This window comes from Schistocerca cancellata, chromosome 4, assembly GCF_023864275.1.
Source record: "Schistocerca cancellata isolate TAMUIC-IGC-003103 chromosome 4, iqSchCanc2.1, whole genome shotgun sequence".
NCBI classification, from domain to species: domain Eukaryota; kingdom Metazoa; phylum Arthropoda; class Insecta; order Orthoptera; family Acrididae; genus Schistocerca; species Schistocerca cancellata.
The window spans coordinates 367842315-367869177 of NC_064629.1; the positions used below are offsets into that span (position 1 = coordinate 367842315).

Consider the following 26863-nt stretch of genomic DNA (forward strand, 5'->3'; position numbering starts at 1 on the left):
AACGAACTGTTGAATTCCCAATCTGTAAAACTGGTCTTACCAGTCAAACGTTAAAAGATTGTATACTATGTTTGGTTAAAATATGTTGAGTAAAATTGGGTGAAAATTGTTTGAAGCTGCCATTTCAGCATAGAATATTCCCAGTAATTTGGCCATATAGAAAAGATTGGTATGAAGTACTCTTCAGCCTAGAACTCCAGACATTCCAGATTGGAAACGATCCAACACCTGGGCATCTGTTGTACATATTCACTGAAGCAGTATACTGTTCCTAACAGTCCAGTTTCTGTCGTTTCATTAAATAACGCGCTTTTACTCAGTCATTTATACAAAAATCAGACTACTCACAGAACGTTCTTTGTTTTTGATAGCCTTGGCTATTTCTTGAGATCACCACAGTACAGTCTTGGATCAACATGGTCTAGATGAGTAGGATATCACTTTATGCACTGTAGGGGTAGTCACATTCACTGTTTCTTGTACTATGTCTTCAGTGTCCTATTTTGGGGATATTGTGAAACTGGCTTGTAAGTTCATAAGCAGCTTAAGCTGGTATTACACTATCAACTTTCTTTGTAAAAGATTTGATCAAAGATGTGATAAAATATTCGTCATATATATTTGACAAAGATCTTTGACGTGGCGCTAAAAAGGGGTATTACACTGCCATCATATTTTTCATCAAAGTTCAAGATGAATGGCTGACAACAACAACTTGTTATTAACTGCAGCAGTTGCATGTACCACAATTGCACTGTACGCACATGCGGAAGAGAAGTGGGGGGGAAAAAAGGAAACATACCTGGATGAAGCCGTGGGTTTTACGACAACACGATAAAAGCATTCAAGAAAACTTGTTATGTGAGCTTATTGTGGAGGACGTCAAGTCGTACATCAATTACTTAAGAATGGATGAGCATACATTTCTGTGTGTGCTCAGTGAAGTGTATCCCCATATCACAAAGCACAATACTCACTTAAGAACTGCTATATCTGCAGAAGACAGGTTCACTGTAACACTCCTATTTCTTGCTACAGGAGAGATTTAGGTTAGGTTAGGTCTCATTAGGTTAGGTCTCCAATCTTCTTAATCTATTTTTTATTCAAGGTGCCTCACGTTGTAAAGTGCCTCATCAGCTTCATACATCTCTATTAATTTTGTAGTTGTCAGTACACACCAACTGTATTTAATGGCAATGTTTATAAAACACTACAGATGACAGAACGCTGCAGCGATGCTAGCACTCCACTTAGTAACCTGTCACACAGCAGTGATCAGAAGACAAGCGACTTCTTTGATCAAATCTACAGCGAGGCCCTAGATTTGATCAAATATCTGACGACATTTGACAAAGTTCCCTATTAAACCATCAAATTTCTTTGACAAGGATATTTGACAAAGAAATTTGATAGTGTAATACCAGCCTTATAAGCAGCAAACCATTCCCAAAGCAGACACCTGGATTCTAATAGCTACAGCCTCGAGTGTGGTGTCTACTAACACCTATTCGCTAATATTGTTAAATATTTTAGCTTTTACCTACTACTATAATTTTATAATTGTGTACCAGTTACCACGTTTTATTAAAATTACATGTTTATATCTGCAGTTGACAATGATATGAATACAGAAGTGATCTCTAGCAGCAATAAATGTGAACATGTTTTCTAGTAACTTTCACCACATGTCAGTTCAGTGGCATTCTTGTATCAGTGATGTACTCTGACTTTTAATATGGCATGGATGCATTTGGCTCATTTTTAAATACTGGTTGTAACTTTGACATGCCAATGCATCTTACATCAGTTATCCAGTTAATTAATATATGGATTACATTTATAGCTCTATCGGGTACTTGCACTATCCTTTACCAAGAAATATTTGATAATAATTCACCCTATGTATTATATTTATGACACTGTATGTTATTTTCCATAATTTAATATTTTACACGTACGTACATTATTCACAGATCAGATGATGGTAACAGTTTTACCAAAACCAGTCATCATAAATAAAAGCATTGCAAATACAATCTTGGCTCAGAAGCTGTCTTCCTTCAAGTTAAAAAAAAGTTCACTTTCCAATCACAAATGCAGTAATATTCTCAGATAAAGAACTCTGCAAGATTCATGAACATTGATAAACTTTAATGTACCTTCTTCTCTACATGACAAAATATATTACAACACAGTGTCAAACTGTGTCTGTTGTCTCTTCAAACAAACATCTGATTCATTTTCTCATCACCTCCTATGATAGCACTGTAGATGACCACAGGAAAAACACTAGCTGGGAGCTGTGATTTACTTACCAGTTAATCCGTTAACTAACAGCTGCCCCCCTCTGCTTCCAAAAGCTTCACTAAAACAAGTTAAGAGCGAGTAACAGAATGTTGGTGGCAAGGATGAGCCCACAGTCCAGCCACTGGTATTTGAGTTCGTTCAGGTGCTTATTTAGCACCACAAACAGTTTATGTAAAGCAAAATAAGTGGCAAGTCACTACCACCCAGGTGGTTAATTAAACTGCAGTCAGATCAACAAGAAAATCCACTGGGCAGCTAATGTATTGGCTAGGTGTCATTTAACATTTCCAGGATGCTCAGCAAGCAGCCATTAAAGCACAGGGTGAAGTCACCAGTACGTCATAGCTTATGACATAACCACGCAAACACGTTTAATACATTCAGAAGCCAGTCTTGATTCCTTTGTATGCTTGGTTAAGTGATGAAAAATACCAGCCTTGTTCTTATAGTGGAAGCACAGCCATTGCAGATTGTGTACTGTTTCCCACTATAGACCACCAATGCCCATATCTGCTGAACGGCCTAGAGAGTCTTATCAATGCTGCGGTAGTTTTCTTTAGATGTGCTGTGAGCTCGTGTTGCTGGGCTCTGCTGACTAGGTCAAGTGTACACTACACAAAGAAAGAAGTTAATTGGGTATTAAAGCAAGTATGACATGTTCCATAAAACTTTGAGTGTGCAGCCACATAAATTTCACTTCTTCTAATATTTCAACTGCATATCGTCCAGCCATCTTCAGAGTGAGCCAAGGTGACAGATGCTCCAGCACTTACTCTGTCCTTTTAAACAAGCGGACCGTGCTACTACACATTGATACACAAGCCGCCAGAGAAGTTGATCGTCAGCAAAGAGGTACAACATATGCGTGAAATTAGATCTATGGCTGCATGGTCCATCCACGCAGTGATATTGATGTATCACTGTGGTCTGCAACATCACGATGTCTTTGCAAGTTTATGACAGAAAGTGCTGGATTTCATGATTTGTCGAAGCTGAAGCCCCTATCTCTATTAATTAAATTCGTCACCAACCAAACTTCAGTTGTATCTTTCACTACTGAGTGCCAGAAAGATGAAGTCAAGGCTAAAATTTTGACATATCATATCACCACAGAGTATCCAGTGCTCTGCCACTACCAGTTTATTAGGTTGTAAGAGCCAGATGTACCTGCAGTGCTCTGAGCATCTCTCTGGGACTGTGTGTCGTCTGTCCGATGAATTAACAGCAACACTCACAGGGAATCTTTTAAACCCCAGGATTCCGAAGCACCAAATCATCTTTAACAGAACCCAGGAGTGCTGTCGTCTTTGGCGGTGGGCAAAAAATTACTTTCACCTTGTGTTAGCTGAGAATCCATCCTATTTTCCAACATATGGCCATAAAGCCACAGATTTAAAACTTTCTGTATCTTTTTCTGCATTCCTTATGCCCACTGCTGGTTTCATTTGAGTGCCTCACATATCTGCTGTGGAGAGTACCCGTTTGCTTCAAAAACACTTCTCAAGTGTAGAAGCTCGCCCTCCAGACTGCTTTCATCAGCAATGACATCTGCTCTGTGTACCAGAGTTCCGAGAACACTCGTCGTCTGCGAAGCACGGTAGCAGCTATTTGCACGTAAATATAAATCCGAATGGGTAAATTTCCGATATACTGCACGTCCCAAAGTGCAATCATCTTTGTGTCCTGCCAAAACATCCAAAAATGGAATGCACCCATCTTTTTTGATTTCCATCGTGAACTGAATTTGTCTAGGGATGGAATTGGGATGATTTAAAGTTCTTTTAATTTATCTTCACTATGGGGGCACATTACAAATATGTCATCAAAATAACTCCAAAATACTGTGACTTCAAGCTGCAGATTCCTGCACCTTCTCCTCAAAGTCCTCCATAAAAAATACGCCCACGGAGGGCAACAAAGGACTACCCACGGTGACACCGTCAGTACGTTCATAAAATTTGTTATCGAGTAAAAAATATGTCGAGGTCAAAACGTGTTCAAACAAAGCTGAAATCTTTCTATCAAAGGTTTTGCCAATGAGAATGATTCCGAAAGAGGATCCTTTGTGAACAACGACACTACATCAAAACTGACTAACATATCAGAACTGTTCAGTTTGAGTGATTTTAGCTTGCCAATGAAGTCCTCAGAGTTCGTATGCAATGAGCACATTTTCCCCACAAGAGGCCTTAATAACGGCACTAGGTCACAGTCGTAGGTCGGAGAGCCAGTGTTACTCGCTATCAGACACAGGTGAACACCATTCTTACGGATCTTGGGAAGCCCGTAAAGCCTCGGAGGAACCGCACCACTCGGTTTCAGTCTTCACACACATCTGGTGGAAAGAAGCGAAGCAGTCTTCCTTACCACCTGGTTAGTGGAGTCTTTACTGATCTCGAGGTATGTGCTATCACTCAGTAAACGATTCATTTTATCATGACGGTCATCATGAGACATTAAAACAGTGGCATTACCTTTATCAGTTGGAAGAACCACCATCTCGATTTAAGAGGATGGACCAAGTGCTGGAGCATCAGTCACCTCGGCTCACTCTGAAGAAGACTGGACAATATACAGCTGAAATATTAGAAGAAGAAGAAGAAGAAGAAGAAGAAGAAGAAGAAGTAGTAGTAGTAGTAGTAGTAGTAGTAGTAGTTTATGTAGCTGCATGCCTAAAATTTTATGGAACAGACACTGCGCTGCGAAACTATGGAGATGCACATGAAGTGCCTCTTCGGAGAGGAGATGGTTTTACGTGTTCACCGATTGGATAAGTTAAGACAGTTGAGAGCGAGGTTACTGAACTCTAAGTTTCTTATTAAGGTGCAATGACCATGGCATAGTTCCAAAGTTAGCCAGGTTAGTACATTTTATTTAGGTTGACTGTCGTAAGTAGGATTTTAAGCTGGTGCTGCTATCGGTAAGGAGAGGATCCACTTTACCCACCAAAAACTGGACCTGGCTTCTGAAGAACTTTACAGCCTGCATCTGAAGGTATCTGTGGAGTTACCCTACAACTCGTGGACCTGGATTGATGGTATAATGTGGGCCGAGTCAGACTGGGTTCGTGACGTAGCCACATCGAGACAGACGGCAAACTTTAGCCGGCACGAGATGTCTTCACAGCAAGAAATTATTATTCGACACTCCGTCATTAATATGACGGATAAAGATTTAGATGATGCTACAATGACGGTTTTAAGTAAAGGACTGAACTTCGCACCCACGTCAAAGTGTTTACCAATACCTGCATTCGTCAGTGCCGTTGAAGAAGCTGTTTGACCTTTTTCTGTGGAATCGGGAGAAGAAATAAGATGTGAAATTTGACTTGCAGTTATGAAGGTTCACTCACAAAAGGGTAACATATCTGTGGTAGAGGGGGCTGCATTACATAACCTCTGCTAGGATACCGAAACTAGTTCTTCCAGCTGATAAAGGTAATGCCACTGTTTTTGTGCATCGTGATGACTATCGTGATAAAATGAACTATTTACTGAGTGACAGCACATACATCAAGATCAGTAAATACCCCACCAACCAGGTGGTAAGGAAGACGAATTCACTCCCGAACAACTCACCCTTTCCACCAGAAGTTGTGCAAAGATTCAAAACCAAGTGGTGCAGTTACTCCGATGCCTTATGGACTTCCAAAGATCCATGTGAATGGTGTTCCTCTGCATCTAATAGTGAGCAACACTGGCTCGCCAACCTACGACTGTGCCAAACACTTATCCTCATTATTGAGGCCTCTGGTAGGAATATGCGCTCATGACATACATAACTCCATGGACTTCATTGGCAAACTAAAATCACTCAAACTGAACAGTTCTGGTACACTAGTCAGTTCCGATGTAGTGTCGTCGTTAACAAAGGTTCCTCTTTCAGTATCACAATTTCTCATTGGCAAATCTTTGATAGAGAGATTTCGGCTTTGTTTCAACATGTTTTGACCTCGACATATTTTTTAACTTTATAACTAATTTTATGAGCAGACTGATGGTGTCACCATGGGAAGTCCTTTGTCGCCCTTGGTGGGTATCTTTTTTATGGAGGACTTTGAGGAGAAGGCGCTGGCATCTGCAGTGAGGAGAAGGCGCTGGCATCTGCAGCTTGAAGCCCACAGTATTTAGGAGTTATTTTGATGACACATTTGTAGTGTGACCCCATGGTGAAGATAAATTAAAAGAATTTTTAAATCATCACAATTCCATCCATAGACAAATTCAGTTCATGATGGAAATCGAGAATGCTGAGTGCATTCATATTTTTGGATGCTTTGGTAGGATGCAAAGATGATAGCACTTGGGACATGCAGTATATCAGATACTGGCCCAACATTTATATTTATGTGCAAATAGTCGCCACCATCCTATGCAGACGATGAGTGTTCTCAGAACTCTGGTACATTGCTGATGAAAGCAGTCTGGAGTATGAGCTCCTACACTTTAGAAGACTTTTTAAGGCCAATGGGTACTCTCCACAGTAGATATGTAACACACTGCAAATGAAACCAGCAGAGGGTATAAGGAATGCAGAAGAGAGAACGTTTTAAATCCATGACTTTATGGCCATACATTGGAAGCCTATCATCAAAAATAGGATGGATTCTCATAAAACACAAAGCGAAAATGATTTTTCACCCTCCTGGGTTCTGTTAAAGATGATTTGGTGCTTCAGAAGTCTGGAGTTTACAAAATCCCCTCTGAATGTGGCTGTTCATACACCAGACAGACGACACACAGTCCATGAGATAGGCACAGAGCACCGCAGGTACATCTGGCTCTTACAACCTAATAAATCGGCAGTGGCAGAGCTCTGTGTTGACACTGGACACTATGGTGTATGGTAATGTCAAAATTTCAGCCTCTACTTCATCTTTCTGGCACTCGGTAGCGAAAGATGCAACTGAAATTCAGTTTGCGATGAATATAATTAATAGAGATAGGGGCCTCAGCTTGGACAAATCATGGATTCCAGCACTTTCCGTCAAACTCACAAAGTCATCCCGATGGTGCATCTCACAGTGATACATCAATATCACCATGTGGATGGACCATGCAGCCATAGATCTAATTTCACGCGTATGTTGTACCTCTTTGCTGTCAATCAACGTCTCTGGTGGCCTGTGTATCAGTGGCCACATGTGCAGTAGCGTGGTCTGCTGCTTTAAAAGAACAGAGCGAGCGCTGGAGCTTCAGTCACTTTTAAATATGAAGATGCACTCAAGTATGACGTACTTGTGTGGGCTGACACACACACACACACACACACACACACACACACACCACACACACACACACACACACACACACACACACACACACACACACAGTGTCCGTAAGTTACAGAAGTCTCACTATTCTCACCTTGAGTAGCAACCCATTGTCTTCATTACTCAATGGACATACAGTTTATTATGCCACAGTGCGGATACAACTACCACAGTTAACATTTTGTACTGCTGCTGTGACCTGTGCTTGTTATTACTAGCCTTCAGGTTTTTGACCAAGGCACCGCCTATTCGTGGACCTTTCTTCCTCTACTGTCTCTCACATATTCATCAATGTACTTTCCTCCCTTCTTCCTCTCCTAAGAGGGATATTGGAGTTGTCATTTATGTTCCAATGGAAGTTGTTATTCCTCACTCCCATCCACTACAGTTTGCAGAGAAATGTATATGCCTGTATTTTCCAGTAACTAACAATGTCATGATGTGAACCCTCTATTTCCCAGTTCTGCACAAGTTGCGCATCCCAGACAGCAGTCCAATTATCACATTTGTGTTGATTTTCCATATCTTTGTACATTGTATATGGCTAGCTGTCATGAACATCCTGGTCCATACATTTTACAGATGTGACATGGCACGTAAGTCCACAAATAAAAACCAGCCACCTGACACCCCCTGCACACACAGGCGTCTCTCACAGATACACGGTTAATCTGGAGTGAATGGAAATGACGTCCCAAGCTTCTGGACAGAGCGTAGGGGAACGATGCAGGAGACCCATACCGTCGGACTAGGAAAGGTCCTAATGGAGGTGGTTCGCCGTTGCCTTCCTCCGACTGTAATGGGGACGGATGATGATGATGATGAGGAGGAGGAGGAGGAGGAGGAGGAGGACGACGCCGACGACGACACAACACCCAGTCATCTTGGGATAGGTGAAAATCCCTGACCCCACTGGGAATCGAACCCAGGACCCCATGCTTGGGAAGCGAGAACGCTACCGTGAGACCACAAGCTGCAGACTTTGTAAATTTCTTTATAAGGTGACTGAGGCACAATATGTGTTGCAATTCAGTAGTGATCATTTCTGAGCACCCTTTGTGAAATATTATTTAACCACAAAAGTCCAATATAAATGTATTGCAAACACCAGTCAAATTTGGCAGTGCAGCTCCTCTGTTTGGTCCCAGAATTGCTGCTGCCACTTTTGGAGAATTATAAGAACTTTCTAGCTGTAGGTCACGACCAGAGGGACAATATTCTTACTATTGGGAGTTGCACAGCACCATATAAATCAGATGCGCCCTTGTCCCTATATTACAGATAGGTCAACAACATTGGCAGTGAGGAGACCATTGTTGACACCTGTCTTGGGTCACTCAACTGATACCACTGCTGCTAAGGGAGCAGTGGGGGGGGGGGGGGGGGGGCAATTTCTTGAAATTTCCAAAAGAGTAAGTAAGGTTGTTTCATCAACTGTATGCTTCCATGGCTGATGTTTCCTTCAGTTAAAACTTAAAACATGGCTGAAAGGCAGTTGTCGATATATGAAACTATTCCCTGATGTTTCGTCTCTGACTGCAAGACATCTTCGACAGTTGCAGTTTTATCTCCAAAGACGCCTCCCACAGAGACTAAATGTGGGGGAATAGTTTTATATACTGAGCATGACCTCTCAATCAGGAAGCTTTAACTGAACATATTTTGTATGTTTATATGCAGTAAATTAAATTTTCTCACATTGAGGATCAGTTCAAGCTAGCATCTGTCAGTCATGTAAATTTCACAACATTTTCTGATGATGTAACTTACCTGTATACAACTGCATCACCTGCTAATGACACTGTATGTCAGATCATTTATACAATTCACGAATAATATAAGAGACAATTTCCTCGAAGTACACTTACCTCCTGGCACTTCATACTCTTAAACAAGGAACTGGAAACATTGGGTAAGGAATTTATTAGGAAGTACTGGTCCTACTTGGCTATGGTAAGAATGCCAGCCTGCACCTAGCTGGGTCAACCAAAATGTGTGGTACTGGTTGCCAACTTTAACTTGTGATGTTAACAATACATGTGACATCATGGTTGCGCAGCATATGTGAAACGGATTGTGTCTGAACAGAGCATTCTGTCATGTGTGTTGGTGCGAGCTAGTGTTGAATGTTGATGTTTTGAAGTTGCTTTCAACTGTTTGGTGCAGTGAAGTGTTATCTGCCAGGTGTTTTATACTACTTCTGTAATTCATGTTGGAATTGTGTGTTTGGAGCTTTGTTAGTGAGTTGTTTCAGTAGTTTTTTGGTCACAGATTTGTTTTCAGCTTTGGGATTATTAGTTTGGCAGGTTATTAATGCAAAATCTATTTCTGCTTTTCTTCTGTTATTAGTAATGAATCTGAAAAGGAAAATCACTAGTAGACCATTGCACACCACCAGAGGTGATATGGTGACAAAAATAAAGTTCCTCCAGTCATACGTCTGCTGGCAAAGTATGTCAAGTACTAATGTTTGCAGGGAATTTATGAGGTTAAGCAAAGTTTCTGTGTTTTGGATCAGGGATAAATACAGGTGGCGCTAGGTGAACTACTCCATACAGTTTTTGGTTCGAAGATTCTATGCTGTTGTGATACTGCAGAGTTCTTCCTGCAGGTAGTCACCCATAGTACTTGGTAAAATTATGCCCCAGTGTTGCTGGTTTCCTACTGTTGAAGTTTGGGTCTCTGAAATCATATATATATTTTATGTTCCGTTACTGCCTGCAGATCCATACTGGATTGCAATGTCATAGTTAAGCCCTTTTCTCTGGTTGTTTGCTATGGCTACTCTGTGTGGGTTTTTAGTAGTTGTGGGCCAAGTTGAGGAGATGAACAAGGACCTGTGTGGTAGCAGCCAGTGATTTAGCAGCATCTTCAGCACTTAGATATGCTGGATTACCCTGAGCAAAACATGGATTCTCTTTGTCAGTTTTACTTGGAAAATCAGTGTTTTCACCCTCCATTCTGCAACTAGGCAAGGGTCTTGGTAAGGCAGCTCTGAAACTTTACATGGCACAAAAATGTTTAATTATGGATGGGTCTGTAAAAATAAATGTTGCTTGTTTGCTAGTGGTGCAAGGCAAATGTTGGTCCCAATTATTCCATCATCATCTGCAGGTTTGTTATGAACCCAGTTGTTGTGCAGGCCAGGTGTGGCAGACAGCAGGAAGAATTCACTCAACAATCACAAGGACTTGCTGAAAGTTAACCCTTCTACAGACCATTCACAGTCCTCCATTGCACTATGGAGTTCCCAGCAATAGTAATGAGTGTGTAAACCCAAGACCCAGTTGCAAGGCATAATACCAGGCTTAAGATGCACTTACATCTGTGTAACTTGTGCCTAGTCACCATGTGCCTGTGCAATTAGAGGCAAGTATGTAGGTGCATACCTCTTTCTCATCACATGCGCCCAAGTGATCCCATTCACACCTGAGTGTTTTTAGCACTGGGCCAGGACACGCAACTGCTTGAAGGAGGGAGGAAAACCCTTTCCCAATTTTCTATAAAAACAGTAAGTAACATAAGATTTTCACCATCACCACACTTAAACCTATACAAAAAAAAACATCTAGAAAATCAAAATTGGAATCAAAAACTTCCCTTGAGCTGTTATCCTTACATCTCCACATATAGCCGTCCCTGGTCCGAGATGCAGGAACTTTAATAAGCCTCATTTCCTCACGAGACACTGAACACTTCACATCAGCCAACAGGCCGAATAGCTGAAGAAATTTTATTAGAGACAACGCACTGTCCCACATCATCACCGACAACCAAAAACTGTTGACCTTGTCAGTCATATCCATACCTACTAAAGACATAAAGCAATTTACCAAAATTAACATACGATGAACAGAAAAAAAGTACATTAATGTCGACATAACAAAACCAAATTCGTTAACTCACTGAAAAATATTCCACTGAAAGCACAGCCACCACCTATTCCACACACGTGCGATGCTACCACGCAAATGAAATCCATACGCCACATAACACGCTACCCATAAACACACCACCAGAGAGAACCACCAACCGCAACAATACACCACCTATAAACACGCAAACTAAACCAAAAACATCACCTAACACACAAACACACCACCTGATAGCACCACCGATCACATCAAAACGACACCTACAAACACGCCACTCTCACAAACTAAACTCCGCGCTGTCGTGATGTCGCACACCACAACAGCCATACGTAACGAGTCAAAGCTGACAGGTGGAATCGGATGCTTCCGTTGACCCCATTTTTTAGCTGCATAACATTTCTCAATCGATTTTGAGGAAAGTATTTGGTTTAAAAATCTGATTTTTTCACATGTGGTAGTTTGGGATCTTAGCTTCTTAAACTAGTTACCTTTTTATAATTCGTAATGGTCATTATGAAATGATGCTATTTGTCAAGCACGTGTACTTGATTTACAAATCTTGTATTGGTAAAGTGTGATAGCATGTAGCCTACTGTTCACTACTTTTAGCCCACACATTACAGCAAGTGAAATACAGCTAAAAGTACAGAAGTGTGTTTGAAATGGTGGTGACACTGTTTTCTTTCACAAGTATATGTGAGTTACTGAAGGGCATCAATGCTGGGAGTGCAAGGTGACAATTTGTGCAGGTTTAGCATACAATTTTAACCATCTGTGTTCAGAAGACACAGATTAATTTTTCCCTTGGCAGCTACTGATCACATTGCAGTCATCTACTATGGTCATACAGCAGCCCACACCTCACATCATAAATAGCAAACAAGCAATTTTTGCCCACAGCTTAGAATTAAGTGGAATGTACATTTCATATATGAAACTAGAAGAGAATAAATTAATGTATGATGAGATTGTGGCGTGGGTTGACTATAATAAAAACCTGAGATTCTATTTAATTGCTTTCTAGCTGGAATGAAAAACACAGATGTCAGAAACAGAAGTACATTTACAGCTGCTTCTACATCTAAAGTGATAAATACACAAAGTTTTTCTCTCCAATATCTTCGCTTTTGTATTTCTGGGAGAATGCAATACCATCAGTTGGAGAATTACCTATCTCAACTTCACAGAACTGTACACAGCTCTTAGAAAAAATACTTTTGTAGAAAATCCATGATGAAACCAAGGCCTAGTGGAACTTACTTTCAATGGCCTTCTCTTTGGATCACCTGATCTCACACTGCAAATTTTTTTCAGGTTTAGGACTGTACTCTCATTCAGTTCAAACCAGTAGAAATGAAACCATGAGGTGTATTCCCACCCTTAGACAGCTGACATACACAGTAGCAGATACAAAGGCGCAGCCACCTCTTCACTGCTGGCCAGTTTGACCCATCTTACAGAAAAATGACTTCAGTGTTTTATTGGGTTAGGGACTCATCTCATGAACACTAACCAACATTTACCTATGTTTTTCCCTGACATGAACTAAACAACTTTTGTGAAAAAGTTATCCATATTACACATTGAACTGTAGTATACCTCACTATCTGCTGCAGCACAATCAAGAAAAATTCCAAAACCATAAATTTTCGTAGGAGTACAAGAGCAAAAGAACAATTGTGTATGACAAAGCAAGAGGAATTAGTACACACTGTTTTGAAGGAAAACTTTTCACAGAACTGTCCCATTCATTATACATAAGTGCTTGTATTTTAAATTTTACAAATGTCCTTGAAGGAGGAGGGCATTCACTGCACTCCCGAGACTCCTCGGAAAGGAACAAGAGTCATCATATTGGATGGAGTCTGTGTGCCTCCAAAGCCAATTCATACCTGAGCTGCTACAAGTATCTTTTCTTCTTTTATAATTATGTGATACACGATAGTGGTAATGGTTCATTGACTGGAGCTAATAATGACTTCTCAGAATGACCCTTTTGTGAAAGACAGATTAAAAAGCGAAATTTCTTGAGATAATCCCATTTGGCTCACTAGTTCTCTTTCCACTGACACGTAACTATGCACACAGGAGGTCTTGGCATTAAAATGTCTTAAGAAATTCGTTTAGTGCAGCCAAGGCCAAGTGGTACTGCATTTTGATGGATGTTCCCCCTGGACCAGCTAATCTCACTTTAGCAAGGGGTTTTTTTTTTATTTTTTTTTTTTTATCTGAGACTTTTCCCATTTTGATTTCACCATTTTAACTGAAATAATAAAAGGACATAAGAAAATATCGCTCTTTAGTTTCATATTGCTACAAGTCTATGAAAATAGATGGACTATGTACATGTTATTTTAATAATAAAAAACTTTGCATGTATCAGTACAATACTTGTAATTTTTCCCCACCATTCATAAAAAAATCCCCTGTGCAGTGACACTTTTGATAAGAACAGATTGGAGACATCTAATGTCTACTGCAGAAGCTGAAGTGTAGCTTCATCAGCTTGCTCTGGCTGCCACCTCACATCACATCAGAAATAGTAAACATCTTGAATGTTGCCAGCAAGGCACAGCCCAGCTGCCAATGTGAACACTGCCTAAAAGCCGCGAGAGGACTAGCAAACATACGGCTTACTCTGGGGAAACACTTGCTATATACTTAACATTTACAATGAATACCTCAAGAATATGCCATTGTGTGTATTTTATTTCCCTAAAATGTGAATCATAATGAATTCTGAACAGGAGATAACTTTATATTGAGGGAAAAATAACAAGCATCAAATAAAAATGGTTATAATGACCTTCTGTTTATATTATGAATATGTATTTTTGGTGCACTTTGAGAGCTCATGGAAATACGGATGCGTCCGATCCCGCACGTCTGCTTTGACCCATGAAGTCACAAATATGGCGGAAACGACCATAAACCACGATTCCAATATGGCGCATATAAAGTCAGTACGTACACATTATGAGGACGAAAATACATCGAAAAACGAACACACACACTTTCCACAAAAAGCCTAATGACACTAACGGGACAAGAGTGGGAAATGGGGTGTTTTTTTTTGGCGGCAGGGGGGGGGGCAAACTAAATATAAACAAATTTAGACACCCACCTCCATACAAAACCACACAAAACGACAAAAAAGAAGAAACCGACATCACAAAACTCCCCAAATACCACTAAACAAAATATCATCTGGCATCGGATACTGCCTTTGACCTATATAGCTCAACAGCAGCTCCCGATCCCATACATTAGGATCAAACACTTCCGTTGGCCTATATAGCTCAAAAACATCTCCCGATACCAATATCAACATACACAGCCACACATTGGGATCAAACACTTCCCTTGACCTGCACTCTGTTAATTTTATCCGTCATATCCATTCCTGAACAAAAACAACAACCGATTAATTTTACTAAAATTACCACACGATGTACAGCGAACAACACTAAATTAACTTTCACACAAAATCGTTAACTCACTGAAACAAATTCCACTACAAACACAGCCGACACTCGAAAAATTCTGGATAATGAGCAAAAGCAAACTAAGCCCATTACACCACACAAACGAAAACCTTGAACATACCACCAGAGAGCACAACAAGCCACAACACGACGACATCTACAAACACACCACACTCACAAACCAAACTCCGCGCTGTCATGACGTCACACACGACAACACCCTTACGTCACGAGTCAAAGCTGAAGTGTGGGATCAGACTCTTCTATCAACCCGAGCTCATAGACTGAGGCATTAGAAAGAGTCTGAAACATCATGGCATTTTATTGTTGCTGTGATGAATTCAATTTTCTGGCGAAGCCAGAGGTGATGATAGATGAAATTTGTGGAACATAGAGGGAAGTAGTTTCTGCAGTATATGGATCTGCAACAGACAAGGACTGGCTACTGGTCAATGAAGAAATGCCAGATACTAGATGTTGTATTTACACTTACATTTGCAAATCAAAGGATTTTATGAATGCATACTTCCAGTAGAGATTTCTGTGTTATTTTATTTGGTCTCTCCAATAAAAATTAATACTAAATGAAAGCAACTTGTAAAGCAACCAAGACAGCTTCGGCACATCAAAGACCCCAGAATCACTCCTTTTAACACATTTTCATCAGTAGGATGGACAAAAGTTTCTTTTGTTCTGGTTTGCCTTTGTTACATTCTGGTTATTTGTGAGAAACTGGACAGTTAATTAGCTTCACTCTGTCTTTACAATCCATGGAATCAACCAATCAGAAAAAAGGAAATACACAATAATGCTGTTCAAATTCCACGTGTTTCCCATTACACCACTTTGCCAAAGTGCTAAAGCAACGGCAAATTTGAATGCATGCAAAAATCAATTTTAACTGTAGGATGTAGTAAAACAAAACACCGAACAGGGAGAACAGCAGACATTCACCCAACTGTTGCACCTGTCTCCACATCTAGGATGGGGGAACTCCTGCACCAGTGCACAGTGGCTGATGCACACAAATCAGAGGCATGTGTGACTTTGCACCAGTGTATGTGCCTCCTTAGCTCTTCATGCAACAGCTGCATGCATTTAGTGGGCACAAAAAGTTGCACAAGCGTAAACTCACCTTTAAGTGAACAATAAAGTTTTCTTTACCATTCCATGAGATGCTATATGATGTGGTCATTTTTCCAAGGAGAATGCTTTACAGTTGCACCACAGTATGGAAAACCCCTATGTAATATTGCTGACCTTTGACGGATGTCACCTGATCCAGACAACTGAAATGTGCTATGCAAATGAACATAAAGAGACATGGGTCATCCTCTCCACTGCCTGTGCTTTTAGTGTTCTAGCCACCCAATAAGACAGTCCATCACTGTGAAGAAGTTAAGAGAAACAAGCAGGGTGTAGACAATATCTAGATGCAGGTGTACGAAACCTGCCAGTAGTAACCAAGTTGCCAAGAGGTGGCTATACATGACATTGCTTTGCACTTTTTGCAGGGAATGCTCTACAGGGTCCATGGTGGCAGTCTTCCTGCACACCACACAATACTAAGTGTTCTCACCAGTTCCCTTGTAGTGCATATGCTTAGATGACTATTTCCATACAACACCTCATATACACAGTGACATACGGATGTGGCTAAATACAACCATTGGTGGCTGCAGCTTCATTGCAGCACACAGCTACATCAGCAGCTGGCAGTGGCACTCACTACAATTGAAGGGCTGATGGTCCTTGCAGCATGACCCTTGCACTGCACCACGGAGAGGCCATTGAGTTCTATTGGTTAAGATGTGCTGCCAACTTGACAAGAGTTTAGCAAACATTTCCAGCAATAATGACATGCCTAATGCCAGTGGTGAAATGTGTAATGAAATTCAGATGGTTCAACTGGTCTGATTGATGGCTGTTAAAGGGCTATAAAAAATCAAATATCACCAGACAATGGTTGGTGTATATAGTGGAGAACTTCAGCCTGAAATATTTTCTGGCTCCATAGGCAGCTAGGAGCTCAGTATAGATTGGTGGCCAAAAGCACCATTATACTGCCAGCATTTTTGGAGGACCATGCTGCCGCAAAACCATACTCACAGAATGAGCTGAAGCATCTGCAATCTGGCACTCCAAAAATACAAGGAGAAGATGTGAGCAGCAGACCCTATGTTGTACTTACATGGCATGCTTTGAACATCTCCTGTGAATCATGATTCCGTGTGAGACATGTGAAACCAAAAGCTGTGTGACCATCAGGGGCTGTGTAGTGTGGCATCTGAACTTCAACAGCATGAGGTATATAGCAATGGTAAAAGTTTATCAAGTCTAGGGGTGGAAGCAGTTCTGGCACTGAGGTTGAAACCAAATACATACTCAGGGCGATGACTATTCTGGAGGTGAGCATGTGCTAGCAGCAGATATCTTAAATTTGACAAACATTGTTTCTGTAACACTAACAGCACGGTTGGTGGGATTCAGAGAAGTTCCATAGTTGATAAAGTGGCAGAAAACAACTCAGATACAACATTTGTGTTGATCTGGCCAAGGTGATGGCATCAGTACATCATCAATGTATGTGGAACAGAAGTCTAGGCCCTTAGCACATCATTAGGAAAGGGTGTTGCATTATGCAGCCTGTATGACATGTACGAACAGGTGTAGTTATAACCATTCAGTGTATGTCCTCTGGAGCCACTGGGATCTGGTCATAGCCACTGACAAGGCCCAACACGGAGAAAAAAGATATGCACAGAAAGATAACACACAAAATCTCCAATGTGTCTCATAGACAGAGGCTACGAAGTGTTTGAGCATTCGGTGCTCTATAACAACAACGTCTGCCCACTGACTGGTACCTTTGCTTCAAATTACAAATGAGACATCCATGTGCTTTCACATGGTCATGCTATGGCTGCCTGGACCACTGTGCTGAATTCGGAAATATGGAAGCGTCTGATCCCGCACGTCTGCTTTGACCCATGACGTCACAAATATGGCCGAAACGACCATAAACCACGATTCCAATATGGCGCATATAAAGTCGGTACGTACAAATTATGAGAACGAAAATACATCGAAAAACGAACACACACACTTTCCACAAAAAGCCTAATGACACTAATGGGACAAGCACAGGAAATGGGGTGTTTTTGGGTGGGGGCAAACTAAATATAAACAAATTTAGACACCCACCCCCATACAAACCATACAAAACGATGATAAAAAACCATCATCACAAAACTCCACAAATACCACTAAACAAAATATCATCTGGAATCGGACACTTCCCTTGACCTATATAGCTCAACAGCAGCTCCCGATCCCATAAGTTAGGATCAAACACTTCCCTTGGCCTATATAGCTCAAAAACATCTCTCGATACCAATATCAACATACACAGCCACACATTGGGATCAAACACTTCCCTTGACCAGCGCACTGTTAATTTTATCCGTCATATCCATTCGTGAACATAAACAACAACAGATTAATTTTACTAAAATTACCACACAATGTACAGAGAACAACACTAAATTAACCTTCACACAAAATCGTTAACTCACTGAAATGAATTACACCACAAACACAGCCGACACTCGAACAATTCTGAATAATGAGCGAAAGCAAACTGAGCCCATTACACCACACAAACGAAAACCTTGAACATACCACCAGAGAGCACAACAAACCACAACACGACGACATCTACAAACACGCCACACTCACAAACCTAACTCCGCGCCATCATGATGTCACACACGACAACACCCTTACGCCACGGGTCAAAGCAGATGCATGGGATCGGACGCTTCTGTCGAGCCCTGAATTCTACATTGGTGGACTGATGTTTGTCAGGAGCATGGCTCTGTGGTGGAAGACATGAGGGGTTGCTGTAGTACATATATGGTGCACTGTTGAGTGGTGTGTGGGGGGGGGGGGCTTAGAACACCCACTGATTATAGTGACAAATACTGTGAAGAAGAGCAAGAGTAAAGGTGGTCCTGTGACAAAATACAGTCAGAACCCTGCACTGAGTTAGCCCAGGATAACTGCGCCACAACTGAAACTAGAAGTCATAGGAAGAAACCACAGGCCCATAATAGAGTGGGTGGATTCAATAACAATAAATTGCCATTTAGAAGCTTTCCATAAGTGTAGGTTCAGATATGTCACCAGCTGTAGGTTGTTATGGAGGGATGTTGCCACTGTTTGTCAAGTTGCTGTTGAAGGCATGCTTGCCCTTGGGGGGGGGGATCTCTTTTCCTTTTCCTACAGTTATCTACATTGACATCCATTGCTTCCAAAACATCTAAGGTAGAAATATTCATCCCACTTTGAAAGGCTTAAATATTATGTTTAAAAGACCTGTTTCCACAATCTTGTTAAACTTCAGTTGGTAGATTTTGGTGTGTATCAATGGGGAGGGGGCTGACAGCAGGGTCATGGGTCAAAAAACTTCTGTTCTCAAATCTCTGACAGCAACGTGTGGTGCATTTCTGGCACACATGGCAGCCACAGGGGGCAAACAGCTTCATCAGACATTTTTGAACACTCCAAAAAGCGACACAGCAATGAAGAGGATTTTCTATCTCCCAGCTCCTTGTATGGTAGATAATTTACCCGTTGTATATGCATTAGCGAAAATGTCATGAGGTCACTTCACTTCTCTTTGCCCTTGGTATAAGTCTGTGCCTGGGAAGTTTCGTGACCACATCACTCCCTTAAAGGGCAGTCCAGCTGTCTAAGATTATTGTAGTGTGGATTTATTTCCTTGCATCTGTATTATGCCAGTGACCAGTTGAGATGAAATGGTTTGTGGCATTTAACCATAGGGCTGGGCAGTCTGTCCATGTAAGTTGGGTCCTAAAAGAGAGAAACTGCACTTCCGCACTTGGATGCCACACATAATGTGACTTCATCTCACTGACATTATCATTACACACAGGCAGTGGCAGACTTGTGCCGTCAATTGTTACGGGGACTGGTCCCACATCTATTGTGACACTTTGTTGATGGCTTAGTTATAAACAAGTTTGCTGCCCTGAGGAAATTTCAGCGTAGTACTTCTCAGGTGCTATCTGCTGCCTACTTTGGTATACCCTGTGTGTAACGCAGCAACCAACACCACTTGCTGTTGCTCTTACGCCCAGAGGAGATCTTGCTGGTGGTACACCAGTTGCCACTGCTCTTGTAGCTGTACATTCAGCAGCTGGTACTGGCATTGTAGTTGCGCCTGCAGCTGCTTGAAATACACTTCTGATGGTTGGCCACCAGTACTCGTATATTGCAGATGTTCAGTACTTGCACAGTGCACTCACTAAGTGTCAGGTTTTGCATTGGGTTTACCAAATGTGGTGCACAAATGCGCTTAGACTGTATACAGTAACTCACATGTTCTACTGCATACAGGGAAGTGCCAACAACTATCGTCACACCAGATGATAAAACTTAAACACCCGATACCGTACGACAGCTTTGACCACTGTCATCAAGGTGGCAGACATTGCCAATTCGCCCTGATGCAATATGGTGACCATGTTGTCACACATTCAAGGAGCAGGTGGGGAAAATGCCATTATACAAAATAATCCACAGAACAACACGAAACGAACGGGACCACCAGGTGAATCCGGAATTTTGAGTGGGGACAAGCAAAACATACAGCAATTCTAATTCATAGTACATACTCGAACACTAACTTAAGGAAAAATCTAGTAAGCCAGGACTACACGAAACTCACAATATTTTTATCATCAACTTCAACTGCCTTAAGTAGATAAACTGAACTCTACTATACCACCACATCCCAATCTACACGAACTGGTATCGGTAATTTCACTTTATCTACATAGATGAAGTACAGAATACAACGAACTAGTTCCACACATAAAAAAAAACTAGTATTTAAATTTCACTTGACCAATGTAGCTTACAAGTTCACCAATCCTTAATTGTCTCCAAAAATTGGTATCGATAACTTGACGTGACCTAAGTCTAGAAATATCAAGAAACCCCAACTCGTTCCAAAAACTAGTGTTGAAAACTTTAGTTATATAACAACGGCAAATTCAACAATAGCAAACCACCTTAATTAATCATTAACTGAACTAATGACGCAACCAACAAATTCATGAAAAACACCCTCTTCTGTATACAATCAAAAAATTGTCATGCGCGTAAACACTCACACCATACTAAAAACATCAATCGGGACACGATTTGCTGCAAAGATTGGATTTTAGTTAGATAGTAGTAGCAAATTTTCTGACTAGTCATCCACATAAGACATCTTGTACCAAGAAAGCATACAGAATAGCTGGTACAACTTCCACACTTACAGTGTACGACATACGTTATACGCAAGGAACTTTTGATATATGCAGTCACTGGCAACAAAACGAAATAGTATTATTCACAACAGAAGAGAGTATCGCAACAAACTTTAATGACATATGTTCTTCAAGTAAAACACATAGGAACAAATTCAACAATATCTGACACACCAAACGATTACAAGTAACCAATACAACGATTCTTTGCGTGAAACCCACTAAATGCACTCTACCCATAGCATGCAACACTACATCAAATCACATAAACAAAAAGCAACTACAGTTGACACTATAAACTTTGCAAAACAGTTAGTACTAACCTTTACAAGCACGTAAGAAGGTTGTCACATCTAAAATGAGCGATTTTACTAAGCTTGGGACGCCGGCAACTAAGCCACTCAAATACACACAACCTCTTCCTCTGCCAAACTGTGGCCAACTGCCGTGCCGTCACACTGAGCGTCTTGGTCAAAGATCATCATATTTCGATTCCCGAAAGAAATGCCGCTTTCCCCACATTAACTAAAGTGGCGCCACTTAACTTTAGCACAGTTTGATGACATAACAGTCGCGACACTTCGCCTCGATTTTGTTGCTTACTGCGCTAAAAGCGCTCCAAGCGGCCAGTAAGTTAAACTGTTGAGTTCGGTGCGATAGTGAAAACTTTAGCGAATAATACTTGTTTATTTTAGTTTGTACAATGGTTTTTACGAACAGGAGCGTACCGTAGCGCAATAAATTGCAGCAATAACAAAAAGAAGATACCACATCTGTCTTTTTATACTTATCCTAAGGACCCTGAGACGTATATAGCATCATGTCACTAAACTGCATCGTCAGAATTCGCTTGCAAATTACATGTATATTGATGATAAATGTTTCATTTTAGGACTATAAAACAGCTAGTGAATAGCAGAGGAGAAGATCTTATGGAAAAGGCCATGCTTACCTATATAATAATGTTAAGTTTTGTCCGCTACACATCGAACAAAACCAGCTCGTGAACGCAGACAATAATAAACTCGTGCGGAATGCAGTTAACCACATTGTTTGACATTCCAAATACGCCACCTCAACTGACGATGAAGAGGAGACTTACACAAAGGTTCGATAATTCGTCTAAAGGTGTAAAACACTCCTAAGGCACAAAAACAGAATGTTCAACTCTCCATATATCTGTGCCAGGTTCATCTAGTCGTCAACACAGGCCTGCTTTGAAGATGAAGTGCTAAAATTAAGCAGTTGTCTGTGTTTAGAAAACGCGAGTGGAGTATCAGAATTTGCAGATCGCTAGACTTCGTGCAAAACTGTAATGGGACAAGGAAAGTGACTATCATTTTAAGTACGGACAGCAACAGAAACTGTATCAGAAGGATCAACCGAAGAATTACGAACAAATTTTGAAGACTATAGGATCCCAATATTTGAAGAAAGGTGCCCTTGGCTTGTTATTAAGCCAGATTAGCATGCCATCTGCAAGATGGAGAGACAAAATTAAGCTGTTTGCTCTAAATTTATTATATTACAGCAGTCAGGCATAAAGGTTTTGTCAGAATATTTTATGTTTCCATCAGTGTGTACATTACAAACGTATGTGGAAGACATACAAATAAAATGTAATATAAGTGACAATCTTTTAATGCAGAAGGTACAGAATTTCTCCGATACTGATAAACTAATGCATATGTCATTCAATGAAAAATCTCTGATGGAAAATTTAACATTTTATAGCACTTCTGACAGTCTTATTGGCTTTGAGGACTTGGGGTTTACACTCACAGTATATTTCTCCCAGTATTTGGCAGTTGCTCGTCCCACTTAGAATAATATAAAGATGAAGGTCGTACTTGTGGCAACAGGTGACAATGACTAAAACGTAGTAGTATGGAACGATAAACGAGGCGTCGATCCCTTCTGCATGTAGAGGTACATGTTTGTGCTTCTTATGTGTGAATCTATGTGTTTATATTCCGTTAATATCAACGTGGTAAGCTGCAGTTCTATCCAACATCACAAGTGTTACTTCACGAATGTACTGTAACTTGCCACTGGATTCATGAGGTTTATCCCTACTTGCGCTCATTTTAGAATCATATATGCCTTCTGATATTACACAAACACTTGGAGGAAAAAAAATAAATCAAATATTTCGTAAATCACGTAGGAAAGGGATGCAAAAGAAACACTACTCTTACGACGTATCTGAAGTTCTCCTTTCTCGCCACTCGCTCCAGCTGTCAAACGGTAACAACTTTTACAGCAGTGAGAGTCGCGACTGTGACATTAGGCTGGGTTTAAACATGTAATTGAAGTCACACCACAGCAAGTGGTATGGCGGCAGTGGTGCCGTGTGCTCCTTGTTGCACACGGTCCTATCAAAATTCTAGTGGTACGGTTTTTAATATGGTGTCAACTGAGATTTATCAGATGAGTTTGCACATCGGCGACCAGATTTTTACCTGGTACTGTATTCAAGGTGGTACCATCTGAAATTTACATGTGTGTGTCAATGTTGTTGCTCAGATTGTAGCTCAAGACATCATAGAAATATTGCCAAAAAAAATGGTTTCAAACATACTGGATGTTGAAGTGGATTACACATAGATATCATTTGGGGGTCTCAAATAAGCTAACACAAGAGTTATCAATGAAGGATAAAGTGTTATTTGTAAAAAATTTGAATGAATAAATATGGTTTCAATTTCCTTTTAACCTTCATTTCCTTGTACATGTAGATGACAGATACATAAATGAGCAAAGCTGTTATATTTTCATTTATTTATTTATTTATGTCTGTGAACCATTCTGTACAATGTTATTGGACAAGTTTACATGATTTTTGAAAAATCACAAGTTTCAAAAATACATAACTACATGCATATATCAGTATCATCAAAAATAGCATCTAGATCTACATCTACATGAATACTCTGCAAATCACATTTTAGTGCCTGGCAGAGGATTCATCGAACCACTTCCACAATTCTCTATTATTCCAATTTTGTACAGCGCGCGGAAAGAATGAACACGTATATCTTTCTGTACGAGCTCAGATTTCCCTCATTTTTTCGTGGTGATCGTTCCACCCTATGTAGGTCGGTGTCAACAAAACATTTTCGCATTTGGAGGAGAAAGTTGGTGATTGGAATTACGTGAGAAGATTCTGCGCAACGAAAAACGCCTTTCTTTTAATGTTTTCCAGCCCAAATCCTGTATTATTTCTGTGGAACTCTCTCCCATATTTCGCGATAATACAAAAAGTGCTGCCTTTCTTTGACCTTTTTCGATGTACTCCGTCAGTCCTACCTGGTAAGGATCCCACGCCATGCAGCAGTATTCTAAGAGGATGGACAAGCGTAGTGTATGCAGTCTCCTTAGTAGGTCTGTTAGATTTTCTAAGTCTCCTCCCAATGAAACGCAGCATATGGTTAGCCGTCCAAACAACATTTTCTTTGTGTTCTTCCCACTTTAAGTTGTTCGTAATTGTAATACCTAGATATTTAGTTGACTTTAGGGCTTTTAGATTAGACTGATTTATCGTGTAACCGAAGTTTAACGACTTCCTTTTAGCACTCATGTGAATGACCTCACACTTTTCGTTATTTAGGGTCAACTGCCACTTTTCGCACCATTCAGATATTTTTTCTAAATCGATTTGCAGTTTGTTTTGATCTTCTGATGACTTATTAGTCGGTAAACGACGGCGTCATCTGCAAACAACCGAAGATGACAGCTCAGATTGTCTCCCAAATCGTTTATATAGGTAAGGAACAGCAAAGGGTATGCCTGGAGTCACTTCTGTTTTACTCGATGACTTTCCATCAGTTACTACGAACTGTGACCTCTCTGACAGGAAATCGCAAATCCAGTCACATAACTGAGACGATATTCCATAAGCAGGCAATTTTACTATGAGCCGCTTGTGTAGTACGGTGTCAAAAGCCTTCGGGAAATCTAGGAATATGGAATCGATCTGAAATCCCTTGTCAATAGCACTCAGCACTTCATGTGAATAAAGAGCTAGTTGTGTTTCACAGGAACGATGTTTTCTAAACCCTTGTTGACTGTGTGTCAATACACCGTTTCCTTCGAGGTAATTCATAATGTACAAGCTTATATATATATATATAATTACTAAAGATTAAAATTAGTTTCTACATGTTTTCAGAGTTACATATGAGACGTTACATTACTTTTTTGCTTCAAGGAATCATTTAACACCGCATGGACAAGTTTAAATCAAGTGATATTTTAGTGTACTTTTGAAAATAGACCTGTTTTCAATTATTTTTATATAATTTGGTAAACTGTTGTATGTAAGACATCCTGCTTTTACAGCCTCTTTGTCAGTTAATTCGAAATGGCTTCCTTTAGTATGATAATCATATTTGTTTCTTGTTTTATAGTTATGCATATCTCTGTTCAACATTGCAGCATGCTTATTTTTTACACAAATAATTGTTTCGTTCATGTATAGTAACTCTACTGTTAATACATTTAGTTCCCTGTATTTATTTCTGCAGGGATATCTAGGTGATAAATTTGTTATTCACCTTACAGCCTTCTTTTGTCGCTTTACTACTCTTTGTATGTGTACATATGCAGAATTTCCCCAGGCCAGGATACAATATGAAATTTGCGAATGGATTATCCTATAGTACATTGTTTCCAGTGTTTGAATGTTTATTAACATTAACAAATCGTTCAAATGGCACTGAGCACTATGGGACTTAACATCTGAGGTCATCAGTCCCCTAGAACTTAGAACTACTTAAACCTAACTAACCTAAGGACATTACACACAACCATGCATGAGGCAGGATTCGAACCTGCGACTGTTGTGGTCTCGCGGTTCCAGTCTGAATCGCCTAGAACTGCTCGGTAGCAACAGCAGGCTATTAACGTTAACATTTTTCTCGTAATAAATATACTTGAAGTTCGACAAATATTATTTACATGCTTCTCCTACGTCAAGTACCTATCCACTGTCACACCCAGGAATTTATAAGTTTCTGTCTCTTTTAGATCCAAGTGGTTTTATTTGTGTCTGTAAAAAGATTACTTCCTCTGAAACAGTTGTTTCCATTTTCCATATTTAGAGTAGCTTGCTTCTTTAAGTTATCTGCTGAAACACTACTTATATATCATTCACATGTAAAATAAAAAGTAGTGGGTCCAGCACTGGTCCTTCATACACTTCATATTTAACGAACTCAAAACCTGGGTAGACATTTGTAATAGTATAGTTGACATTTTGTTTTATATCTGCCCTCTGTTCTCTATTTTCCATGAATGATTTTGTGATATCAACTGCTTTCTGCTTTATATCAGAAAACTTATAACACTTAAGCTTTTTTAATAATGTATTGTGGCACTCACAGTCAAAAGCTTTTGAAAGGCTGAGAAACCTACCACAATGGTTCTTTTATTTATATAGTGCCTTAGTTACACATTCTACAAATTCAGCTATTGCTGTATTTGTGGATGGACCCCTTTCTATACCATTGCTGAGCATCATTCAAAGTATTGCATTTTTCTATAAAATTTACTATTCTATCTTTAATTATACATTCTATTATT

The 26863-nt window shown here is 40.2% G+C and overlaps 1 protein-coding gene across 3 annotated transcripts in view; it reads right to left on the reverse strand.

The window, feature by feature from the left end:
* The window catches only part of LOC126184679 (UPF0587 protein v1g245604), a 131202-nt gene extending 109441 nt beyond the window's left edge, over positions 1–21761 (reverse strand). For all 3 annotated transcript variants that reach the window (XM_049927170.1, XM_049927169.1, XM_049927168.1), the window contains exon 1: positions 21604–21761. The gene's annotated coding sequence lies outside the window, so the exon portion shown is untranslated. The remainder of the gene's footprint in view (positions 1–21603) is intronic.
* Between the last annotated feature and the right edge of the window lie 5102 nt (positions 21762–26863).